Source organism: Lissotriton helveticus, chromosome 10 (assembly GCF_964261635.1).
Source record: "Lissotriton helveticus chromosome 10, aLisHel1.1, whole genome shotgun sequence".
In the NCBI taxonomy this organism is placed as follows: Eukaryota; Metazoa; Chordata; class Amphibia; order Caudata; family Salamandridae; genus Lissotriton; species Lissotriton helveticus.
This window is the reverse complement of record NC_136071.1, coordinates 634,947,655-634,966,086: the sequence shown is the minus strand read 5'-3', so window position 1 is coordinate 634,966,086 and position 18,432 is coordinate 634,947,655. Positions and strand designations below refer to the sequence as shown.

Here is an 18,432-nt window from a genome sequence, read left to right as displayed (position 1 = left end):
TTAGGTCCCGGCTAGCGAAGGGAGTGACAGCAGTAGCGGCGTGCACGCTATATGACTCCGCGAGCGCCTCCTGCCTCTCTTGAGACCCCCTCCTCTCTCGCTCGCCCTCTCTCTCTTTCGGTCCCTCACCCACCCACTCACTCTTCTCATACTCGTTCTCCCTCCTTCCATCGCCCCGCGCCGCTCTCTGTCACCCCATATCATATGTCTTTGCATCTCGAGCCATCGATCGAGCACTCCAAATAGAAAAAACAATTCTTAGATAATAAGGGAATCTACATCATCAATGAAGTCAGTGGTTGTGCATACACATACTTTGAGCAGTTTCTCTGGAATAAGAACCTACCCAATATTAGTAAAAGCTGTGCTACACTATCTAACAACAGTGCAGAGAAAAGGAAAGTCAGGGTTTAAGTGATGTGTGAAGACAAACACTGTGTTTGATCGAAGTGTGGGTTAAAGTACCAGTGTCTTCACTCCTTGCTGCTACAAATCAGGGTTTAACCCCTTCGACGCTCATGACGAGCTCAGCTCGTCATGAGTTACGCCTGTCGTACGCTCATGACGAGCTCAGCTCGTCATGATACGCGGGTTTTCTCAAATGTTAGCGCACAGCGGGAAAACCCGCAGCGCGCATGTAGTTAAGTGGGACACTGTTATTATAGTTGTGTGTCAGTCACATGCAAATCACGAAAAAACGATTCTGTTGATGCTGATGTTTTTCACTGAATGTAATTGAACATCAGTTATGTCAATTCAACATTTTAAAATAGTCCAACGTGTTTGAAGTAGCTATAACAGGTTTATTGGCTTTGAAGTTGCTCTGTGTGTGTGTGGCTCTGTGTGTGTGCGGCTCTGTGTGTGTGTGTGTGTGTGTGTGTGTGGCTCTGTGTGTGTGGGTGGCTCTGTGTGTGTGGGTGGCTCTGTGTGGGTGGCTCTGTGTGTGGGTGGCTCTGTGTGTGGGTGGCTTTGTGTGTGTGGCTCTGTGTGGGTGGCTCTGTGTGTGGGTGCAAATGCAATATATCTCGCATTTGCAAGAGATTAAGCTATTGGCATTGTAAATGACAATGCCATTTATTTATATGTTTTAAAAACATAAATAAAAATAATGTCCTGAGCAATGCCAATAGCTCTAACTTTAACAATGCCGAGACCATTGCATTGTAAATGCTTGTTTTAATTGCATCCCGTTTTCCCTAAAGGAAAACGGGATGCATTTAAAAAATAAAAAATAAAAATGAAACGTTTTTGTTTCATTTTTTAAGTGCAGGCTGCCTGCCCTTAAAAAATATGGGCCCCCTTCCCATTTGCGAATGCTTTACCACCTATTTGAAGTAGGTGGTAATAAAACATTAGCACATGGGTTAGAGAGTCACTATTTGGAAGGGAACGCCCCTTCCAAATAGCGAGTCTCTAAACACTTTTTTGCGAGTTTGCAACTCGCAGAATGATGTTAGTACATGGTCCTATCAATTTTAGCATGCACAAGCGGGTCACTAACCCGTTTGCGCATGCTAAAATTGGTCGTACATCAGGCCCCTAATGCTTGTTGAAGTAATACCAGGTGGACGTTAAGGTTGACCTAGTGGGGTTTGGCGACAAGGTGAAGGTAGTGTAGTGTCCCGGTGTGGGCCTAAATAACTGAGACACTGGGACACGTGCTGTATAGATGGTGGCTAGTTTCTCACTGACCACGCCCAGGGCTCTGGGCTATTTATTCACTAGGCAGCGCAACGGCGCTCACGTACGGGGTATACCAAAGACCCTGCACGTCCCAGGGGGGGATGCACAGGAAGCAGTGGGAGGGGGCGTGTGCTGCAGTGGTACGCCCCACTGACAGCAACACTACATTCCTCCTTTACCTAGGGGAAAAACAGGAATATACAAAACATTTGGGAGCCACAGTCTATTGTTCACAAACTCTCCGGTCAGCGACCGTGGTAAGGCATGGGAGAGAATAAGTCCATACGAAAGTTCACCAACTGTCTCTGGTACAGTCTCTGATCAACCTGCAACATGGTATAACATTCTAACTTCAAAACAGAACAATCTTACTTCAGTTCTCGGCGGGGTCAGCCATCTCGATCACTTCAACGCCAGCATTGTGCCACAAAGTCACGGTACCTCTGGGAAGGCTTTGGGCACGGACGTAGGCTGTATCTGGTCTGACTTCGACTCTCCCCGGTGGCTGCAGGGGATTCTTCCGAGTCTCTAGTCTCCTGAGCAGTGGAGTCTTCTACGGGTCTCTGTGTGACTTGGATGCCGGGGTTATTGTTCTCTGCTTGGCTTGCTGCAGCGCTGACATCCGCAGAACCTGAGGGCTGATGAGGAGTGGTCGGGTGCCACTCATCCTGGTCATAGTCTATGTTCTCTTCAGGCACTTGCTTGAAAAACGAGACATTTCTGGTGACAGACTCGCCAGCTCTGGTAGCTGTGATCATTGTTCCATTTACTTCCGTCACTGTCCACGGATCCAGTTCAAAAGGCATGCGGAACTTCCCTCCGGGGTGGCGGTCTTTCACCAGAACCCTGTCCCCGACTTGAATCGGACTGTCCGTCGCTCGCCTTCGTCGGGACGCTTCTTGATTGGTTTTGGTGCGCTGTTCCATGGACCGGTTCTGTGGGTGTGGGGCATGTTCCCACGCAGGGTGGTGCGGGATGGTATCTGCCACGACTCTATTGAAGGAAAGTCGGCTTGGGGAGATTCCTGTAGTGCAATGTGGGGTCAAACGGTATTCTCTGAGGAACTGGTAGATTGCTAGCTCCAGACATTGGCCATCGGCAACCGCAATTTGTATAGTCTTGTTCAAGGTCCTCATTAGGCGCTCGACCTCTCCGTTGGCCTGAGGCCACCGGGGGGTGATCCGTCTGTGCTTGATGCCATGGCTTTGGAGGTATTCCGTGAATTCACTGCCGTTAAAGGGGGGTCCGTTGTCGGTGCGGATCTCGTCCACGAGCCCATGGGTGGCCAGTATCTTTTCAAATTTTGGTATTACTTCCCACGTTGCTGTTGACGACACGATCTCCACTTCCGGGTAGCGGGAGAAGTCATCCACCACTACAAGCATGTACTTGCCTCCCGGGAGGCTACCGAAGTCCGCGCTCACTCGCACCCACGGGGATGTGGGGCCATCTTCGGTCACAACTTGCGCCGGAGGGTTTGGGAGGCTCGTCGCTAGACACACTGGGCACCTGTGGATCACTTCCTCAACCGCTTTATCCAGCCCCGGAAACCACACCTTGCTTCGGAGTCTGTTCTTGGACTTGACAATTCCTTGGTGTGATCCGTGTGCCAGGACCGCGGCTTGCTGGGTCAAACTGCTGGGCAGTACTAGGCGAGGGCCTCGCAGGAGGCACCCTTCTGTAGATACGGACAGTTCGTGCCGGACTTGATGTAATGCTTTCAGTATGGCTTGGGCCTCAGGTGTGCGGAATGAAGCTGGGCTCTGGAGTGCTTTCCAGTCGCCGCTCTCTATGGCCTGGATCGCGATCTGGAGGCAATCGTCCTCCTTGGTGGCACTTGACACCTCGTCCAGAGACATGGGGCGTGGTCTTGACCTTTCGACGATCAGTCGGACGTACTCCTCGGTGTCTGCTGTTTCGGCCGCTTCGGCATCCGAGACGGGTCGGGCGTGTCTCGACAAATAGTCCGCCGGGTTGCGCGAACCGGGCCGGTACTCCACTGTGAATTGGAACTCCTGCAGCTGCAGCACCCACTTTTCGATCCGTGGGGGAGGGCGAGAGGAAGAGCCTTGGAAGAGTGGTATCAGGGGCTTGTGATCAGTAACTACTGAAAAAGGGTGTCCATAGAGATATATGTGGAAATGGCGGCACCCCCACAGAATTGCAATAGCCTCCCGCTCTATCTGGGAGTAGCGTTGTTCGGTGGGTGTGAGGGTGCGGCTGGCGTACGCAACGGGGGCCCACTCTCCGCATTGCTGACGCTGTGATAGGACGGCACCCAGGCCAGTGGGGCTGGCATCCACAAGCAGTTGTGATTCGTTCTGAGGGTTGAAGTACACCAGCGTGGTGTCGGCTGAGAGAGCCGCTTTCGTGTTTTCAAACGACTCCTGTTGGTCCGGACCCCAAATCCAGGCGGCATTGGACTTCGTGAGATCCCTGAGTGGTCCAGTGAGATCGGACAGGTCCTTTATGAAACGCCCGCAGTAGGTCACCATGCCTAAGAAACTGCGGACTGCGGTCACTGAGGTGGGAGCGGGCGCGTTGTGGATGTCTTGGACCTTTTCTGGGTCCGGGCCTACTCCTTGGTCGGAGAACTTGTATCCGAAGAAGCTTATGTCTCTTCGCAGGAACTCGCACTTGTCTTTGTGAAGAGTAAGCCCTCTCTCCTTGAGGCGATCGAACACTGCATGGACGCGCCGGATGTGCTCCTCCAGCGTCGGGGCATGCACCAGGATGTCGTCGCTCACGTTGAGCACCCCGACAAGACCTTGAAGGACGTTGTGTATAATGTTCTGAAACACTTCGGCGGCGCTTGAGATGCCGAAATTGAGCCTCGTGTACCTCCACAGGCCAGCATGGGTCGAGAATGTGGTGATGGGGCGTGAGTCTGGGTGAAGCGGAATCTGGTGGTACCCTGATCTCAGGTCCATTTTGGAGAACCACTTGGACCCTGCGAGTTCCCCGATGATGTCGTCAATGGTCGGCGTTAGGTGACGTTCCCGCTTGATGGCCAGGTTGGGGATTCGCATGTCCACACATATCCGTACCGCGTCGGGCTGTTTCGGTTTTTTCGCCACCACGATGGGGGACACCCACGGGGTGGGCCCGGTCACACGTTCGATGATTCCCGCTTGTTCCAGCATTCTCAGCTCGGCTTCTACCTTGGGTCGGAGGTGGAACGCTATCCGCCGGTGTCGCAGAGCTACCGGGGCCACGGATTGGTCAATGTGGAGCTGGATAGGAGGTCCACGGAGGCATCCGATGCCCTCGAACAGTGAGGAGTGTTCAGTGACCAGATTGTCCAGGCTTTGAGCTTGCACGGTCAGGGCAAAGTGTATGAGTCCAAGTTCACGTGCCGTCTTGCAGCCGAGGAGGAACCCTGACCCCTCTTGGGACACGTAGACTTTGGTCTGCAGCTGCCTGGTGTCATGGGAAATGGTGGTTCTGAATACCCCGCACAGGCGTAGGGGTCGCCGAGTCCCGTAGGCAAACACTTGCACTCTGGTGGGGTGGAGGGCGGGAGCGTCCGCTAGGTCCCGGTATACACTGGCTGCCATGAGGTTTATCGTCGCACTGGTGTCGATGAGAGCTCGGATGGCCTGGTCGTGGACTTGGACGGTGCACATCGGCTCGGACGAGGAAGCAGCCGTCAGGAAGTTGAGCATGCGCACCACGTGGACAGATGCGGCATCTTCGTCGTCGTCGTCCATGTCACTGCCGGGTGACGTATCCGGGAGTGGCGCCACCTGTCGCGCTCTCCTGGGTGGGCCGCTGGGCTTCTTCCGTTGAGACGACAGACAGACGCTAGCAAAGTGGTTGGCTTTGCCGCATGCACTGCAGATTTTCCCTTGAGCTGGGCAGGCTCCTTTGTGCGGAGTGGCACCCCCACACCACATGCAGTTTCGATCCCGGGTGGACTGGGAGTGCTGGGGCTGAGGGGTCTTCTGCGGCCTAGACCGGCTATCTGGACGTTGCGTCCGGACGGCGCACACTGGCTCCGATTTGATCTTGACGGCTGGGCCCGGCTCCATGTGGGCTGCCCGGGCTTTGGAGAGTTCCTTGGATCGTCCTAAAGCGAGTATGTCTCGCATGGGCATGGCGTCTGTTTCGAGGACTCTCTCTCTCAGCTTCAGAGATGCGCACCCCTGAATGAACTGTGCGCGAATTTCGTCTTCTGCGTCCGGGAGTGTACACGTGCTCGCCAATTTCTTAAGGCGCGCGTAGAACACATCAACCGACTCCTCGGGGAGTTGGCGCGCTTGTCGGAGCAGGAAGCGTTCGTAGTCTGCGCTGGTGAAGGGTTCGAAATACCTGGTGATGGCATCTCGTAGGGTGGCGTACGTGTGGGGTGGATCGCCTTCCGTGATATCCTTGGAGATGTCGTGGATTCCCTCTCCACCCAGGTGTAGGAGCATCGCCCTGCGTCTCCCTACTGCGACCTCCGCCGCAATAAAGTAGGTCTCCAAACGTTCCACCCACTTTTTCCATCGAGAAGCCTGGGAGGGTGGCGTGCCGGTGATGGAAAAGGGCTCCAGGGGGGGCACAATGGCCATGCTGGCGGCCGGAGGGATGAACGGGACACACTCCTAGCACTTGTGGGCAGCAACAGGTCCCTCAGGGCCACACAGGCACGACAGGAAGAAGCAGGCACCTCCGGTGAACTCGCAGGCCTCACTCCGCCAGATGCGTGAGGAATGGCAACCTCCCGGTTCCGATGACACGCTAGAAGCGTGAGGTAGGGCCGCCGTCGGAACCGCGCATGCGCGGGAACGCCGGGACGACGAGCGGGGCCGGCGGCCGGCAGGGAGCGGACCGCGGGCCTTTGGGCGGCAGGAGAGAGGCGGAGGCAGGGCACAGGGGCAGCCGTGAGGCGCGGCAGGCAGCAGCCCGTACCTGTAGGAGGCCACGTGGATGGGCCGGACGGCGGCGCTGGCAGCCGGGAGGCAGGACGTCACGCTGGAGGCAGGCAAGTCACTTGAACACTCCGCTGCAGGAAGTGTATCTCCGCAGGGGCACAGGCGGGCCAGGGGAGGGCGGGAGACGTGGACGAAGCTGCGGGGCGGCCTCGGCAAACAGGGAGGCGCACCGCTGGCAGGAAGCGCGCTGCGGGGCAGCGGGGCCAGGCGTGGGTGACCGGCAGGGTCACGGGTCGGTGATGCACGCGATGAGTGGGGGGCAGATCCCACTCTCGTCGCCAATGTAGTGTCCCGGTGTGGGCTTAAATAACTGAGACACTGGGACACGTGCTGTATAGATGGTGGCTAGTTTCTCACTGACCACGCCCAGGGCTCTGGGCTATTTATTCACTAGGCAGCGCAACGGCGCTCACGTACGGGGTATACCAAAGACCCTGCACGTCCCAGGGGGGGATGCACAGGAAGCAGTGGGAGGGGGCGTGTGCTGCAGTGGTACGCCCCACTGACAGCAACACTACAGGTAGCTCCTTAACTCGAATTACATGATTTAAAAAAAGTCTATGTTAAAGGCACTGTTAACGTGGTATTCAATAACTCCCGTTCATATATAGTATATAGCTGTATATAGATGAGCGAGAATGTGTGTTTGTGTGCGCGCGCGCGAGCGTGTGTGAGAGACGGAGAAAAAGACTGCAATTCATTTTTGTTCGATCCTTTAAAAAAATCACGCGCATTAGACAGGTTCGCAGTGATCTGTCTAAACGTGATTCAACCATGTTAATTTCCATCGAAAGGTCTGAGTCGAGCCAATGAGAAAGTGGCTCGACCAAAAGATACCAAATTTATCATATACCGGTTACTTCTGTGTGTTTTTTTCAGATTAGGTGTAAATCCGTCTAACCACTCTGCTGCAATATGGATTTTCTGTTATTTGAAAAAAAGGAAAACTAACGCCTATTTTGTTTGTCTTCTTTCTGTATATCTTATCATTAACGGCAGTGACGAGGAAGCCTTTCTGGAAAAAATATATAATCATTGCTCATTTGAATTGCACCGCCTAAACCGGGGAGTTGTCTTCTATGAAATGATTTATTTTTATAAACGTCATAAAGTAGGCTGCAAAAATGTATTTTAAGTGGCATAAAATGCACATACATCGTAGAAATGTATGGTTACGTTTTACCTACCAGTGCCGACATCCCTAAGAAGATAGTGAAAAAAAATAAGTTGTAGATTCTTCTTGCAAAATGATGAGCTGAAATACCAAATGCTGATGACAGCTTTGAATGAGCATTTCGCCTGCCATTTTTACTATGAACGGTTTGCTTTGTGCTTGCTGGAGTGTGTACCAAGACATTGGCACCTTGTCCCATTCCCTTTTCGTTGTCTAAGTTAGCCTGTCATATTGCATTGCCAGATGATGCTTCAGTTTCACAAACCTATGTAAAGAGTATTTTTCTGTGTTTATCTCTTATTAGGTAAAGGACGTTTGTTTTGTCATGTAATTGAAATTCAGCCAATAAGAGCTCGATGTTATACCTTTATTTCATTGTACTACTCAGTTACTTTTAATATTAGTTTTTACGTTTAAATTGTAATGTCGAATTTGTATCTTTGCTGCGTAGATCCGTATTAAGCAATTAAAAATGACAAATAGTAAAGCATACCCTGAACACGTCACAGTTTTTATAAAGTGGTGTAATGCGCTTTTCTTTTTGGGGGTGGACCTGGTGCATCAGGTGTTTCTTACATTTTTCTCTGGCAATAAATCAATTGTAGATGCACATTACCGAATGATCATTCTTTATAAGTCTGCGGTGTAGCACCTTTTAAAATGAAAGCACTCGCATTTTTTCATTTTTTGAACCTCCATTGCATAAATCCTGCAAATTAGGTTAGAGTGAAGGGTGTCCAGGCACCTTTTTATGTGCCATAGCTTAGCTGCTTAATACCTTTAGCAGGAAGGCTAAGAACTCTCAATGTATCCTTTTTATGGCCTTTATCAGCACAGGCCACATTGAAGGCTTAATGACTTCTTTAGAGTTTGGTTGATGGGATAGTCTATCACTAACATGGCGGAGGTCCTGTCCACAATTTTACAAGTACATTATTGCTTATGACATTTCTAATATAGCAAGACCCAGTTTTTAATAGACAAAAATGATAGCAAAACTTTCATTGCAAGCACTTTAAATGTATTAATCTGATAGAGACGTCGAGCTGCAGATTACTTACCTTAGAATTATCCCCAGATGTCAGACTGTATCCGGAAACGTTTCTACAGCAGAACCTCTGTGTGTCATTTGAGGGGATTGAGCAACTCTGTAAAGACTTAATTCACCGGATGTGACGTCAGCAGAGTCCATATAATCGCTCCCCCGATGCGCTGACGTCAGTTTCTTCCTTTCTGTGCTTCCAATGGATCTGGAGAGCAGTAACTATGGCCATTTTTAGCTTAACTCGACGTTGTTGATGAAAAAGTGTGCTTTTCTGGATATTTTTGGGGTTCTGTGGACTACAACGTCGACCCTGTACCCTCAAGCTATTTGCATGTAGTGTCTGGGCATGCACCCTGACTCCGGAATGTGAAGCTCATGTCTTTGGTCGTCGGCATTGCAGGAGTGCCGCATATCACTGTTAGCGGGGCGGTGGTCGAAAGTCAGTCGCGGTCCTCTTCTCCCACTAAGGACCATTTGAGGGCCAATTCCCGAAGTTCTTCGGTCTCGCTGTCGGCCAGTAAGTCACGCCGTAGGTGGTTGGCACTGCTGTCTTCCCTGACTTTAGCATACTCGTTGTGTCCCTGACACACCTTCCTATTCCTCCGCTTCGGGGTCAGAGCGAGAATCTGTCCCACGTCTTCTGGTGTTTCCGAGATCAGAGGCGACTCTTGCTAACATGAGGGAATGCTATCTCTACCTTCATGCCATTTTTAGTTCTCCTCCTCTCTGTGTTTCGCGTTCTCAGCTCCCAAGGAGGTCTTAAAGTCTTGACTGACTCCAAACCGGCAGGACGTCCCTTGATATCAGTGATGCCCTCTGAATCTGTGATCAAACCTTTATCAGCTCTGGAGCACAGCCCTTCGGGGTTCCCACCTGTGACACCAATATTGGATCCGCTGGCACCCTCATCAGCGTCGACAGCGCCGATCGCCCCCTACTTTGTCTCTCCTCCCAGAAGCCGAGGTTTTAACTCTTAGACTGTGGTCGGTAATGGCATCGGTGAAACAGTTCTTTTTGGGGTACCTTCCTCTGCTTTCAGAGGAGCCCTCTGCTATTTCCACCTTGGGACTCAGGAATTTTGGTGATATTTGTGATGACATTCCTCAGCCTCCTCCTGAGTTTATTTGGGTGTCTGACCTTGGTGAGGCTAGTGGTCTTGATTCTTCCCCATCCTCTGGCTTGTTTTCTCCTCCTATCCTCGCCCCGGAGGCTAGCTCAGCTTTTGCTGAAAGTTGATGTGGTTCTCGGGCAGCAGCTTCCTTCTGTGAAGGTGGCCATTGATCCCCTACTTGGGGTGCCTCATCAGGACCAGATGGTAACTGAACATGTGCTCCCCTTCAGTAAAGCCCTCTTTGATATTCTGTTTGGCACTTGGGCTAAACCCTTTTCCAGGGCTTCCGTGGACCAGTCTATAGCCCATAGGCACCATAGTGCCCCTGGAGACCCATTCTGCTTTTTATGACAATCTAATCCACACAGCTTTGTGGTTAAGGCTACTACAGCTTCCCCCAACATCGGCATCATGCCTGACGTTCCGCCAGACAGGGAGTCTAAAAGTCTAGGTGCTCTTTTCTGCCCCCAGCTCCACTTTGCGGTCACTTAATATTGCTTGTGTTTTGGGCCATTTTTTTCACCTGTTGTGGGATTCGGTCTCGCTCTGTCCCTGATGACACTTGGGACATTCTTACCCAGCTGGTTCAGGATGGCCATCAGGTGTCTAAATTGTTGATTCATTGTGGCATAGATACCACAGATTCTGTGTGACGAGCCATGACTACGCACCTCTGGCTTCTTTGAGACTTTTCAGTAGACCTTGGTAGACGTGCCTTTCTATGGTCAATATCTGTTTGGATCTCAAGCTGACTTCGCTTTATGCCATTTTCAGGATAGTCGGAGTGGAGCGAAATCCTAATCCCTGCTTGCTATACCATCCTCTACTTCTCCCCATACTCAGTCTCCTTGATTTATTTTATGGGTGAGCCGTTATTGGGTGTTGTCCTTTGGCTTCTTTTTTTCAATCGTTACCTCTGAATAACATTCGGTGTGGTGCTCCTGCCCCAGTAGGTATTTTCCTTTCTTGCTCACTACCCTGTCAATGACAGATTGTGGTCCACCGTGTTGTTTTTAGGAAGCATCTTATTTCTTAGCCCTGTTGAGTTTCTGCACCGGTGGCTGCATGGAGTTCTTTTGCTTTTTTCCTCAAGTTCTTATTGGGGTATTTTCATGATATTGTGCAGATGTGCTGGTGCCCTGCTCCATGTCCTACAGGTTACTTCGTCTGTATGCCTTACAGCTATTCCTCCATCCCTTTCTGACACAATGGTACCCCTTATGGGGATTGTCACATGCTGTGCTTTGGTACAATGGTGCAAGTCAGAAGATGGTGCACAGGGTCTTATTCCTACCACCCCCACCTTGCTTTTGAGTGTTTCTCCACACTGGCCATGGGGTTCTTTCTTCATCTCTATCTGACACCCTTTCTTCCTTAGCAGACCCAAGGAAAAGGGCATGCATGGTTCTTCGCTTCAGATACTTTCTCTTGCCCTGACCTGGATCGTGTTCCTTCTTTTCTCTCTCCAGGCGCTACCTCTTCGTGTGCTGGCTCTCACTATGTATGGGCATTACGGGCTCCGGCCCCTTTTATTTTCTCTTAGGCCCCTTGTGGACATGCCGTATCCGTACCATGGCATGGGTATCCTACTCTGCCGATCTTTTCTCATCTGATAGAGACTTCTTGCTGCAGATTCCTTACCTTTGAATTTCCCAGGAATCAGGCTGAATCCGGAAACTTTTGCAGAGCAATACCTCTTGCGCGTGCCATTGGGTGGATCAATTCAGCTTTGCGTAATGTCGTAGCATCAGTTATGATGTTGCGGTACCTGTATAGGCGCCACACGGGCATGCGGACATCAATTATTTTCCTTCTGCGCCAGTTAAGCACAGATCCGAGAAGAGCTACCCCTCTGTCGCTTTTTGATTTTAAAATCTTTTCCATCTTCGTGTGGGAGGGAGGACTTTGAGGAAGACAGGTTTCAAGCCATGCGGTGCCTGCCACCGCATGATGTCGGTTACCGACCCTACCTCGTCTGTCTCTGCTTTCTCGAGGGTGACCACGGCTCAAAGTTGAGCTCGGACTGCCGAGCCATGGCTCCGAAGGCCTTGAGGGAGCAGGCGATGAAGCTCCTTGCGCCCGGCAGTTGACACCGTTGAGCGAGATTCCACAGAGGTCCTGGTCCTGATCGAAGAAGAGGTCACAGGACCGCTCCCGGGTCCCTAAGTCCTCTATGTCCCACTCAAGGTCCTTGGGGAAAAGGCATAAGAAGAAGAAGTCCAAGCCGACTTCATCTTCAGCTCGGGTGTCGTCTGTCGACGAGAGAGGTAAGGAGCACCGACGTTCTAGATACAGTTCCACTTTGCACCTCCCTCCCTTTCCGAGAGCCAGAGCGACACCCGCTCAGATAAAAAAAAAGTAGGCCATGCGCCGCATATTGGAGCAGCCCAACCCCGCTGGTGAGCCCTCGGGTCCCGCAGGGTCGGAAGAGGTCTCATCAGATTCGGCGCTGTCTGCTCCGGCCACGGCGCTGGTGGGGCCTCATAGATCCGATCATAATCCGTGTTGATGCCAGTCGTGCCAACATGACCTCATCCAGCGTCAGACCCAAAGTCGATGCCTGCGGTGCCTGTCAGCAGTGCCAGCCCCAACCTCATCCCCAATGACACAGAGTCTGAATGACGTTGCTTGATGCTGATTCCAAGTCGATTGAACCCAGGATTTCTCTGTCGTTGCTTGAGCACTTTGAGGATGTGCTAGGGTAAGGAGAGGAATGGGCGGGGTCTATGGACCCTTTGGCACAACAGGATGACTCTGTGGAGCAGTTGGCCTGGTATGTGGAACTGAAGGAAGGCAGTGGACTGGACACTTCTCCAGATACTGGCATGCTCTCTCTACCAACAGTGGGTACGTAGGAAGGGGCATCCTATGCCGTGGTGGTATAAAGGCAGCTGAGGTCCTTGGACTAGAGCTACTCTCAGTGCAGGTCAGGACTAATCTCCTCACCAGAAAGTGCTTCAACCTGGGGCTTCCTCTTCTGAGCCCCTTTTGCCCTTTAATGAGGCACTTACAGATGTCCATCTAGGCACGTGGTCCAAGCCTAGCACAGGGGCTCCTGTGAATAGGATGGTTGCACACCGCCATCACCCAGCACCGGGTGATCCGAAGTTCCTCAGCCAACGCCCCAACACAGACAGTTTGGTGGTACATGCCTCTACTTCCCAGGGAGCATTCCCTTCAGCCCCTCATGTCAGGGAATCCAAGAGGTTGGATGCATTTGGGAAGAAATTGTTTTCTTCCTCTAGCCTAGTATTGCAGTCGGTGAATACTGCATGCTTATTTGACTGTTTTTCCCACTCCCTTTGCAGACGGTTGCGCAAGTGCTGCCACAAATCCCCAAGAAGGCCCGGGCTGTGCTCTCCCAAGCAGTTAAGGATGGGAGAGATGCAGCAAAATTCACCATTATATATGACAGATTCACTGCGCAGATCTAATTCAATGAGAGTTGACCACAAGGCATCAGGCCTGGCTTAGGACAACTGGCTTCTCAGGTGATGTCCAGGCCTATCTCATGGACCTGCTCTTTGAAGGGAACCCGTCTTTTTGGGGAAAAGGCAGATTCGTCCCTGGTCAGGTTCAAGGACTCTCTAGCAACGGTCAGATCCTTGGGCCTCTCCTCTACTGCTCATGGCCAATCTTCCTTTCGCTCCTTTAGTGGTAACGAAAGGGGTTTCCAGCCACATTAGCCCTTTCCCAGCCACCATCCAGCACAGACTGGCCAACCTGTTCCAGGAATGGAGGCCAGAATTTATCGGCCCCCCTCCCCCTGGCAGCTGCAGCCTTTAGGCACTTTGAGTCTGAGTCAGCAAGACTACACTATCCAAGTTGGCAGGAGAATTCATCACCATCTCCCCCACTGGGGATCCATACCATCAAACAAGTGGCTCTTGCAGATCATTCAGGAGGGCTATTCTCTTCCTTTCCTTTCCTCCTCCCATTCTACCAAATCAAGAACAGCTGATGGAGGATCATCTAAAATTGCTCCAGGAAGAAGGTACAGCTCTCTTGGCCAAAGGAGCTATAGAAAGGGCCCCGGTTTCAGAAGTAGACAGTGGTTGTAATTCCTGCCATTTTCTGAATCTGAAGAAGAACAAAGAGTTGCAGCCTATATTAAATCTTCAGATCGTCAATCTCTTCCTTACGAAGGAGACGTTCACAATGCTTACTCTAGCTCAGATTTTGTTTGCCATAGACCAAGGAGACTGGCTGGTAGTGTTGTACCTGTAGGATGTGTATTTTCACATTCCCATCCTGCCGGGCCACAGGCGCTACCTGTGGTTCAAGGTAGGCCTTGAGCAATTCCAGTTAATCGTCCTCCCCTACGGCCTTACTAGTGCTCTTCGGGTGTTCACCAAGGTGATGGCGGTGGTCGCAGCTCATCTGCGAAGGTTAGGGGTTTCAGACTTCCCCTACCTCGACGACTGGCAGTTGAAGTTGTCCTCGTCCCAGGCAGTCATCTCCCACATTCAGACTACGGCGGACATCCTGCATTAGCTGGGGTTCTGTATAAACGTACCAAAGTCACACCTGACTCCTTCTCAGACGCTCTCTTTTATTGCAGCTGTTCCTGACACAGTGCAGTTTCGGGCCTATCCTCCCGTGCAGCGAGTCCAGGATATTCAGATTATGATTCCGATGTAAAGGCCTCTAATCTGAATTTTGGTGAGACTGACTCTGAAGCTTTTGGGCCTCATGGCCTCCTGCATCCTTTTGGTAAATCATGCCAGATGGCGTATGCAGGCTCTGCAGTGGGACTTGAAGTTCCAGTGGACACTGCATCAAGGAAATCTCACCGACATGGCCCATATCTCGGAAGGAACTGCGAGAGATCTGCAGTGTCCTGGTTGTTGATGAACCACGATTGGGTCAATGGCAGACTCCTCTCCCTTCCCCAACCAAATTCACAGTAGTGACAGATACACCACTTCTGGGATGGAGCAGCCATCTGGGAGAGGTGGAGATCAGGGGACGCTGTTCTCCGGCGGAGTCAGGGCTCCACATATATCCGCTGGAGCTCTAAGCCATTCGATTGGCATTGAAAGCATTTCTTCCCTCTGTCAAGATGAAGCTAGTGCAGCTGTTCACGGACAACACCACCGCCATGTGTACTGCAACAAGCAGGGCGGGGTGGGATCGTGGACCCTTTGTTGAGAGACCCTACGTCTCTGGACATGGTTGGAACAGCAGGGCATAACTGTGATGGTTCAACACCTGCCAGGTTCTTTGAATGCCAGGGCGGACAAACTCAGCCGACGATGACAGCGGATCACAAATGTGTATTATAAAGGAGAGTGATCCAATTTAGTACCCGGGGCTGGGATCAATACATCATCAATCTAATAGTTTCTAATCTAGAAAGGCTCATATGTTGATTTTCTAGTTATCAATTGATTGACATTTGATGATTTGAACATTCTCAAATACTAAAGACTGAAATTCTTATGCCCACAAAATTCCCCATAAATTCAAGGAAATGAACAAGGAGTTGCGTTTATCAGTAGATTATTTCAACACTTCAGATTTGAATGAACAATCGCACTCCTTGGGTCAGTTTGTGCTGTAAATCCAGGTAATTATGTGGGTAGGTGCGGCTGGGTAGCCCCTCCTGAGTTTGAGGGTGATGAGTAACTCTGTGGATGGGTTATCCCAACAGTGTGCAACGTCACCTAGCTACACTCATACTTTTCAATAAAGGTCAGCCAAATTCGAAAAATGTTAAAGATTTGCTTTTTTATTTTGTTCTTGTTTTTTTACTTCATTCAATTCTTGTGCCCAATGCATTTCAGAGCTTGCCCTTCTTCAGGGAACTTGTTTATTGTATGAATTCAATTCACTTGTGTGTACTTCATGGGTTCACGAGGATTAGTTACAACACGTGCACAAAAACATGATGGATATTCTTAGGATAAATCGGTTCCGTGCCGTCCAATGCCGTTTTACCAATTGCATGTAGTATTGTAGTGTTCCTTCTCGGGACCCGCCATCGCAAATTCATACAATAAACAAGTCCCCTGAAGAAGGAGGGCAAAACCCGAAATGCATTGGGCACACAAGGGAAGATTATGATGAAAGTAAGCATAATGATAAAGAATTGAATGAAGTAAAAAAACAAGAACAAAATAAAAAAGCATATCTTGAAAAAATTTCGAATTTGGCTGACCTTTATTGAAAAGTATCCTAGAGTGCAGCTAGGTGATGTTGCCCACTGTTGGGATAACGCATCCACAGAGAACAATTGAAAAAAGACAGAAAATGTACATATAACGTTGTTACACACACACACATAAATTTGTACAATATAAACAAATCAATTAAAGACACAACCTGTAAAACTTAATTGCAGCATCACATTAATCTTTAGAAATGTAGTTGAAACAATCAAAATGACATATATATATATATATATGGTGTTCTACATTTTGGAAATGAATAGATGGGGTTATAATCAATTTTAACCCTCTCATATATAGTCCAAGACGTACTGTTTGTCCCTATTCTCGTTGTTGGATAGCTGTTCTTTGTGTGAACGGTGTCACAAATTACGTCACTGGTATACCACAGGTCTGTACCAGTTTTTGAACAATTAGTGATAGCTCCTGGCCACACCTGTAGGCACGTTGATGTGTCTCGGCCTACGTGTTGTGCCTAGAGTATATTTCAAGGAAGGTCTTCTTCAGGGTTGTGAGACTTATTGGGTGGCACTGTTTAAAATATCATATCAAACAATGAATGTGTGATAGATATCCTTGTATTTCCTGAAACAGTTATATGTGGAAATGATTCCCAGATGTGAATGTACATATGAGGGGACATACTAATATTGCATCAACTTCCTGCTGCTTTTCTGAAAAAGAACAGTAGATTTCCTTTGGGTTTCAAGTTGTGCGTTGCCTCTGTCTTTTTCAAGTGTCGAAATAATCTAGTGATAAACACAACTGTGTGCATAGGAATTTCAGTGTATAGTATTTGAGAATGTTCAAATCATCAAATGTCAATTCATTGACGACTAGAAAAACAATATATAGGTTTTTCTAGATGAGAAACTATTAGATCGATGGTGTAAGGGTATCCCTTTTCGAGAAAAAGCGGATCACAAATGGCACTTCCAGTCGGTGTGTCGCAAGGTCTCTTTCAACAGTGGGGAGAACCTTGGTTAGATTTGTTTATCTCCGAAGAGAACGTGCAGTGCCAGCAATAATGCACCCTGGAGTTCCCAAGGCAGCTATGGCTCGGTGATGCCTTTCATCGCAAGTGGAGCTCAGGCCTACTGTATGCCTTTCCACCCATACCACTCCTGCCCAGGGTTCTGAAGAAGATCAGGAGCGACGGGCCCATGTCATTATTGTGGCTTCGAACTCGGCAAGGCGAGTCTGGTATTCAAAGCTTCTGAAGATAAGCATCGATCCTCCGATAAGGCTGCCCTTACGGGAGTATCTTCTGCAGCAGCAGCAGGGGAGGGTTCTTCACCCAAACCTGTCAACTCTGTACCTCAATGCATGGAGACTCAGAGGCAGCAGTTTATGGCTTTTGACCTTCCTCCCGAGGTTTGTTATATTATTCTGGCAGCCAGGCGGCTATCCACTAAGACTGTATACGCCTGCCATTGGTAGAAATTTGGAATATACTGTACAGAAAGTTCTATTGACCTTCTTTCTGCTTCTCTATCCACTGTTCTTTTATTCATTCTGACTTTTCCCCAGCAGGGCTCTGCTTCGGGAACTCTCAATGGTTACCGTTCTGCTCTGTCTGATTTTTTGCAGTAGCCAGACCAGCCTACTCTTTTTAAGTCTCCCATTGTACATAGGTTTCTAAAAGAGCTGGCTCACTTGTTTCCACCCACGCCCTTTGTTATGACACAGTGGAACCATAATTTGGTCCTCACCTACCTAATGTGTACTCCCTTTGAGCCTTTACATAACTGTCCCCTCTGTCTGTTGACCATCAAAACAGCCTTTTTAGTGGCGATTACATCTGCACGGAGGGTAAGTGACTTGCAGGCATTATATTGCACGCCTCCCTATCTGTTGTCTTTTCCAGACAAAGTGGTGCTTCGTAGCCGGGCTTCTTTTAGGTCTCGCCTACGCAGCGCATGCACTGCATAGGAGAGAGACCTAATGTCATCGGCACAGCTTTGAGGGGAAAAACGTGCACACGTTGCATTGCCTGCAATGGCAACGCGTGCACGTCTGTCGATTTCCTTGCGGGAGCTCACAGCTCCATATGATGGCGCCATATGGTTGCACGCTCCCGCAAGGGAATCGCGCAGGTCCCCTACCCTGCTGCCTCGCGCTTGTTTAAATTTAATGTAGTGCTATGCAGGACCAGCCCCATAAAATCAATGTTTAGTTACTTTCCCACGGCAGAATATTAGAGCGTTTATTAATTACAACTAATTGCCATTCCCGGTTAGCTAGTTTAATATATTACATTTTAAATATAAAACCACCAACAAAATAACACACACACACTAAAGATTGTAGCATTGCAATTCTTTAAAATTAAT

At 49.8% G+C, this 18,432-nt stretch overlaps 1 protein-coding gene across 2 annotated transcripts in view; it reads left to right on the top strand.

Moving 5' to 3' along the window:
• Window positions 1–18,432, top strand: part of SNX29 (sorting nexin 29) — a 1,714,757-nt gene that overhangs the window by 1,078,628 nt on the left and 617,697 nt on the right. The gene's annotated exons all lie outside the window — the stretch shown is intronic.